Source organism: Mugil cephalus, chromosome 2 (assembly GCF_022458985.1).
Source record: "Mugil cephalus isolate CIBA_MC_2020 chromosome 2, CIBA_Mcephalus_1.1, whole genome shotgun sequence".
In the NCBI taxonomy this organism is placed as follows: Eukaryota; Metazoa; Chordata; class Actinopteri; order Mugiliformes; family Mugilidae; genus Mugil; species Mugil cephalus.
This window is the reverse complement of record NC_061771.1, coordinates 27,085,282-27,092,723: the sequence shown is the minus strand read 5'-3', so window position 1 is coordinate 27,092,723 and position 7,442 is coordinate 27,085,282.

Below are 7,442 nucleotides of genomic sequence, written 5' to 3'. Positions count from 1 at the left end.
AACCGAAGAATGATCCGTTACCAAATCCAGGAGAAAGAAAAAAAAGTTCCCTTATTGATCCTCATGGGGAAATTCCATCTCTGCATTTGGACCCATCCATTTGTTCACACAGTAGTGTGTACAGTTGGAGTCTGTGGTAGGTTGGGGTTAAGTGCTGAGGGCACCACAGCCAAAGATAGGACAGGAAACAAACCTGCGACTCTTGGAACCCCCAGCTGTGCCTCCTTTCACCACTACTCCACAGCTCCCCCAATGTGAATGATAGACTTTACTGATCCACAAGGGAAATTGCTTGATCTCAGTAGCTCAGTTGCACATAAAAAACACTCTTGAGAACCACAAGTGAAAAGAAAACTGGGTGGAAGTCAGTTAAAAGTAAAATAAAGTAGCGTAACTCATATTAACATAATGTAATATAAAGTAATCTAACATTAACACATAGGCGCTGACTTCAGCGGCCGCTTGCGCCTGACCAACTGTCTAACTTCTGTATATGTTCCTTCTAAATGTTTTGTTCTTTTAACTCAAACTTGTACAATATTTGACTCTGTCACCTTGCAACTTTAGGGAGAAACAGCAAACTAAACTATTTACTTTAAGGATTAATAAAGTACTCTGAATATGATAATAAATAAAATAAAATGAGTAAAGAGTGTACAAGATTGGAATTGAAGACTGGAATGTACAAATGCACAAAAAGTTTAGAGTGAAACTCAGTTGTACTTAAAAACAATTAACCTCAATTAATATATGTACATATAGTTGTGTGTGTGTGTGTGTGTGTGTGTGTGAATAGAATAGAAAAATACTTTATTCATCCCCTGGGGGAAATTCGAGTGTCCATTAGCTTGTACAGTAACATACACAAACGTCAACATAACGCACCAACAAAATCAACAAAATTAACAGTGCAAAAAGAAAAGGAAGACTGGAAATATGTGTAACATGTATACCTGCGCAAAAGAGGTGAGCGGAGGTGGTTCAGAACTGTGTAATAAAGCACCATAAAGTATTATACAATATTTTATCGTAAAGTAAATCAAATAAAATAAGCATGTCACTGATTTCGTGTTTCCTCATTTGTGACCATAACAGCCTGGCAGTCTCCAGTCATAAGACAAGCAAAAGGTTAGGTTATAGCTTTTGAAATCTGTTGGCTTTATAGGTTTGCTATCTGTGGTGGGTGGGGTGCGATGCATGCGATGGAATGAGCTATTACAGCATCAAGTTTAATTTTAATGTGCCGACAGGGACTTGTTATCTAACAGACACTTTGAACACAACACACGCCCTTTCTCTCACCCTTACTCACACACGCACACATGCATTGTACTCTTGACTTGACTTAAATATATAATTTATTTTTATTTTTACTAAATACTCCAAATCTTCCATCTCTGCTAACGCAATGTCACCACAAACTTGCTAATCTCACGTTATTTCATTCAGTGGCTTCATGATGACCGTACTAGACATGGCATCATCTTCCACAGTTATGAAAAGAAAAGAATGAATGAAGAATGAAAAGAAAACTTACAATTTACAACTTTTACAAAATTCAGCCGCTCATGTGCTGATGAGGCCAAGAGCACATTACACCAGTTTTTAAAATCGCTGCATTGCCTCCCCGTGCGCTTCAGGATCGATTTCAAGGTTCTTTTAGTAGTTTTTAAATATCTTAACGGCCTTGGGCCTTCTTATTTGTCTGACTTACTTTTACCATATCAACCCTCACGAACTCTGAGGTCCTCATCTTGAGTAGATTCATCTTTTAATCAGGCCTTTTCATGATTTTAATTCCTATTAACTCTATTTTATCACATTGGATTTGTAGTTATCTTATTTGTGTTTTATGTGGCATACTTTTACATGATTCATTTACTTAATTTTATAGCCAGTTTTATTATTTTATCGGTAAAGAGTGTTTCGACTTTTTATTTACTATTTTATTACATTATCTTTTATTAGTTTTTTTTATCTACTTGTTTCAATGTCTTACCACATTTTATTATGTAATTGTTTTAGTCCTTTAGTCATCCAGTGTTTCCTCATGGGGGGAAGAGCAATCTTCAGAGTCCTCCCCGGAGACTACAATGAGACCAAGTAAGAAAACAAAGTCGGCTATCGAGGCGCAGGACGAGCTCCAGCCACCGGATCATCATCCCAGGTGCGTCGCTAGGGATTTTGGCCCCGATGAAAATCATTTTTACTGGGCCCCCAAATAGCCGGACGCCAGCGAAAAGAACCAAATTAAATCGCAATAAATAATAATAAAAAAATCATCAAAAAACGGGCAAATGACCAATTACCTATCATGATTTCTCATCATTTCAGGTCACGAGTAGCCCACAGTGGAGATTTAAAACCAAACCTTTGCAAGGAGTCATACTTGAAATAAGTAAACCAATTTTAAAAGTAGAACTTAATATAGCAAAGAATTTGTTGGGGTGAACCTCGCAATGGCACCCCTTGGCTGCGTGGATGGGCCCCCCTAAAGGTAGCGTCCTCCTTGTCTTAAGCCTCAGGGCCATGTCACAACAGCTTTTACATTGTATATGGGTGTGAGTGTGGGTGTGGGTGGGGAGGGAGCGGGTATGTTCTTGATTTGTTTCTTGTAATGTTTTATGTTTTTATTTGTGAAGCACTGTGTGTTGCAGTTTCTGTTATTGCATGGAAGCTGCTATATAAATAAAGTTTGATTTGATCAGATTTGATTTGATATCGCCAAAGTATAAAAATTCTAATTGCAAGTGAATACACCGCTCATGACCCCACGTGGGAGAGCATTTCTTCACAGCCAATCAGGCGTAGCGCAGGCCACGTCCAGCTCGTGCGGTGTCGTGCGTCGTTTTCCCGGTCTTTCTTTAGCCTCTAGCCACAGAGTGAGGGCAGCTACCAGCTTAGCGGACAGAGAAAGAAAAAGAAAGAAATATGAATAAACCTGTAGAAAATATAAAAGTTAAAAAGCCATAACACTTACCCACTGGAAGTCCGGAGCCGAGTGATTACACAAAGGAGACAAGTCACATCGGTAAGACGAGTTGAACTGAAAGGAAAAAAAAAAAGGGTTAGCACTTACCATCGTCATCCATGCTAATGCTAGCTCTGTGGCTAACAGGCTAATTACCTACCTTCAATTGGGAGAACCGCTGCGGTTCTGACATCGGGACTACTGGGCTTTGACAAACACAGAGCAACGGTGAGAAACGTTAGCTGCTAAAATGCTATTTCTCTGTAGCTCCTCAGTGTGCTGAAAGAAAACAGGGGTTATATTAAAGGTTAATTTAAAGGGAAAGAAATCATACGATGAGGGTAACATTTTATTTTGTAATGTGCAAACTACTAAAATTATTTCTTTTCAACTGCGACTTTAAAGTTACTTAGAGTATAATTTTTTTTGCATTTTCTCTGGCATGAATAGGCCGGTAAGTGTTGGAGTAATTAAGCATAGACTATTTATTTTGATACCTCTGAGACATCTTCTACTTTTCTATTTCTATGTTTCTATGTCATCTATGTTTCTATGTCATTTGCACATGATTTTGCTATAGTTATTATTTATATTGAATGTAAATGATTACTTGTAGTGAATATTCTTTGAGGGAGAACCACCACAAAGGAGATACACACTCACACCGCAATTCACATTACACCCCATTGGACTTTTAAAATCAGGTGCAACTGCAACAACTGTTTTATTTCTAAGGGCCCCAATGGACACCTTTATTATATTTAGTGTTTGCACACTTATTCATTTATTTTGGGTAATTTGGGTCTTTATTTTATGGTTCTGTACAAATTCAATGTTTTTCTCCTTAACTGTAAAAAAAATACTACAGTGGTTACTAGGCATGTCCGATATTGACTTCTTGTTGATATCTGATAAGTGATATCCAAATTCTTAATTTCCGATTCCGATATCAACCGATATGGCATACTAATATATGCAGGCGACTTTGGTTTAAATCTGAGGATGTTTGGTTTAATTCAGATCTGCTTCTGTAAACATGTTCAGCAAACCAGCGAAGAGGCAAAATACATTCGACATTTTTTCCCAAACAACATTTAGTATTATCCTTAACTTCCAGGTGAGTCTCATGGAGGAACACAATAGAAATATCTTCCTTTTTCAAAAATGATAATACTGTGGTCCTCTTGGTAGGTTTTTGGAGGCCACAGGTTTTCCAAGAACAGATCTTAATATTATGTTTCTCAGACATGGCCATAAGATAGTATTTGTTAGAGTTGACCGGATACTCGTTTCAGCTGAGTACAAGCACTTTTGCCGATTACGAGTATTATACAAGTAAAATGAGTCAATATCTGTGCTTGGATTGTATGAAAATCCTCATTGGTTATCTGACTGTGTCTGTGTTCTGTGATAGACGCCTTCGCCCCTCCCCTACGCACATACACATGTGTTGCTGTGTCCTGCTCACCTCACTCTGACACACAACAGCTCTCTGTCTCTCAGGTTTGGGGTCTTTTCCGTTAACGTTTAGAGTTTCTTAGTTTTAGGTTTGTTTGTACTCTGGTTTGTACTTACTAATCAACCAGTGGAGTTCTGGAAAACGTGGGTTCGTTCGGACGTGGTGCAGATTAATGCGACTGCCGTTGCATCTGCCTGTCGGAGATTTTTTTCTTTTTCTTTTTTTTAACCGTCGGCTGACTCTAACCTTTTTTTTTTTGACTTCACGCAGAGTGTCTGACACTTGTTGTATTTCCCCCCTCTTGTCAATTACATTTTACTTGATAATTGCACCAGCATGTGTTGTATTCATTGTTGCAAAACTTGTTCTGTAAATAGTTCCTTTACTATCATGATCAAAACCACAATTTCTGATAAACCCGTATCAATTGCATACTTAAAACAACGTACTGGTTAAAGCCCCGCCCTTTTCAACGAACCCTACCAACTTGCGGTTTAGCCCCCGCCCACTCCGAGTACAGATACAGATAACTCGTATGGTTAACTGATACAGATAATGCTGCAGTCGCTCATCCCTACCTTCTTCATAATCTTCCAAAATTCTTCATTTTCTTTTTCTTTTGCCAGGAACTTCTACTTCAAATTCCATTCTGTACAGTGACATAAAACATATCAGTATTTGTGGGCTGCAAAATGCCCACTTAACTCAAATAAATAGCACGGAGGGGTGAAATGCAGAGAAAGTAGCGATTTATTAAATACAAATATTAAAAATAAAAATTCCAACAGTAGTAGTTTATTCGCTGGACTCCCGAATTCAAGTATTCAGAGGTTACAACTACTTCAAAATGCAGCTGCACGTGTTCTGACTGGTACCAAAAAATATCAACACATCACACCTGTTCTTAAATCTTTGCACTGGTTACCTGTTAGAACAAGAATCAATTTCAAAATACTGCTCCTGGTTTATAAAGCACTACATGGTCTTGCACCTCAGTACATCACAGATATGCTCATCACTTATACCACAGCAAGAACACTTAGGTCAACAGGCAGTGGCAATTTACTCATCCCTTGCACCAGATCCAAAGTAGGGGAGGTGGCTTTTAGTGTACATGCCCCACAAAAATGGAACACCTTGCCTGACAGTTAGACATGCCACATCAGTAGCCATTTTTAAAAACAGATTAAAAACCTCTTTTTCAACAGCATTCTGCTGAGCTGTGTGTGTGCGTGTGTGCATGTGGTGAAAATGTTTGTATTGTAACTATGGATACCTCTTGTAAAGCACATTGAGTCTGCCTTCTGCATGAAATGTGCTTTATAAATAAAACTGAATTGAATTGAATTGAATAGTAGAATATTCCCAAGCTTCACTTAATCCTTATTGTGGAGTAAAGGGAAGACAGCAAAGCCCTCAGCGTGTGGTAAACACACTGCCTTCCTCTTCAGGTAAGTACACTCTAAAATTTTTGTCTTTGCTCTTTGCAGGTCACTGTCCACTAAACATACTATGTTGGGTAACTTGGAGTCACATGGTGTGTCAAAAAGTTGTCCAGTTTGGCTTGCGTCTATGACATCAACAGATGAGCGTCCATCTTCCCTCTTCTCTCTTATGATCACAATGTCATCTGTCTCCAACCTGAAGCAGTGGTTTGGTGCCTTGGCTGACACACAAAAGGGTTTGTGTTGGATCTTGGATGGCTTTGTGTTGCATTGTTCAGCGATTCTTTTAGTAACCTGTGCAATTGGATTCTTGCTATTCCTGACCATCTTTTTGACTAACTGCAGGTTGTTCTGAAATGGGAAGCGGGAAATGTAATTTAAGGAGAATTTGAAGTTAACAACATTATCAGCTATATGCTTTATGGAGTAGATGTTGTAAGTACAAAAGGTAGGAGCATAGATCTCTGCATCGTGGCTGTCTTGCAAATTCTGCTGGCATGGCACCCTTCAGTTGAATCATCCTCTGATTGAATGCCTCCCTCTGCTCTTTTCTCAATTTGCAAGTGGGTGGGCCTCGCAGCAAAAACAAAAGAATTTTTTTCACAGTACCAAGAAAGATCAAATGCATATGGTCCAGGGGAAATTGTGAGACACAATTAATTCCGATTCTAACAAGGGGTGATAGCTCTTTTTGATGTTGTGCATAGTCAAGCTGATTGAATTTGTCATCAGTACGCTTTTCTTGATTGCTTTTATCCAAGTAAACAACCCTTCCCTCAACCTTGCTGGCCACTGCAACACAACGCTCACATCCATGAAGACCGTTGTGGGTGGTAACACACTTCAAAAATGCTCTTGCTGGGGCATCGCAGATGAAAACTCTCACAGTGACTATGTGTTCTCTGTTGTTGTGTGATATCCCATTTTGTAAAAAGTCATGCAGTTCCTCCAGAAAATCATTCACATAGTCGGTAAGAGGATGTGGTTTGCTTGAGCCAAAATACAGAGCCACCGAAAATGGCTTACAGTCTGGAAGTTTAGCTTGAATGGGCCAAAATTGTTTTTGGCTGGACATGAATGAAGGCAAACCATCTATATTTATGATAAGGTCTATGTTGCCTGTAAAGTCAGGGTTTTGCCAATAATGTCCTGCCATCCTTAGGTAGTCTGTGTCCATGGGAACGCAAAACTCTCAGCAGGCCATTTAATGCAGAAAGCGTTTGAGTAGTGGCAGTGGCCCATGCTGCCAGATCCTCAGGTAAGGATGGAGTGTCCTCTGGGTCAGAATGTAAAAAATGAAACTCGGCCTCAGCCTCACTACTGTCTCCATTATCCCTGTATTCAGCATCCCAGAGAGAGTCATCTTGGCCAGTTTGTGCCACCATCCTCCTGTGTGGAGGAGTGACCTTGTCCTTGTGTTGTCGCACTTGCTTCAACATGCTTTTTTTTTTAAAGCCTGCTGATGTCATCAGCGTCTGCGTACCTATTCATTTGCATTGTAGTGGAGGAGACCAGAGATGTAATGTGGAGTCAGAAACATATTGTATTTGTTCCACCATTTCTTTCT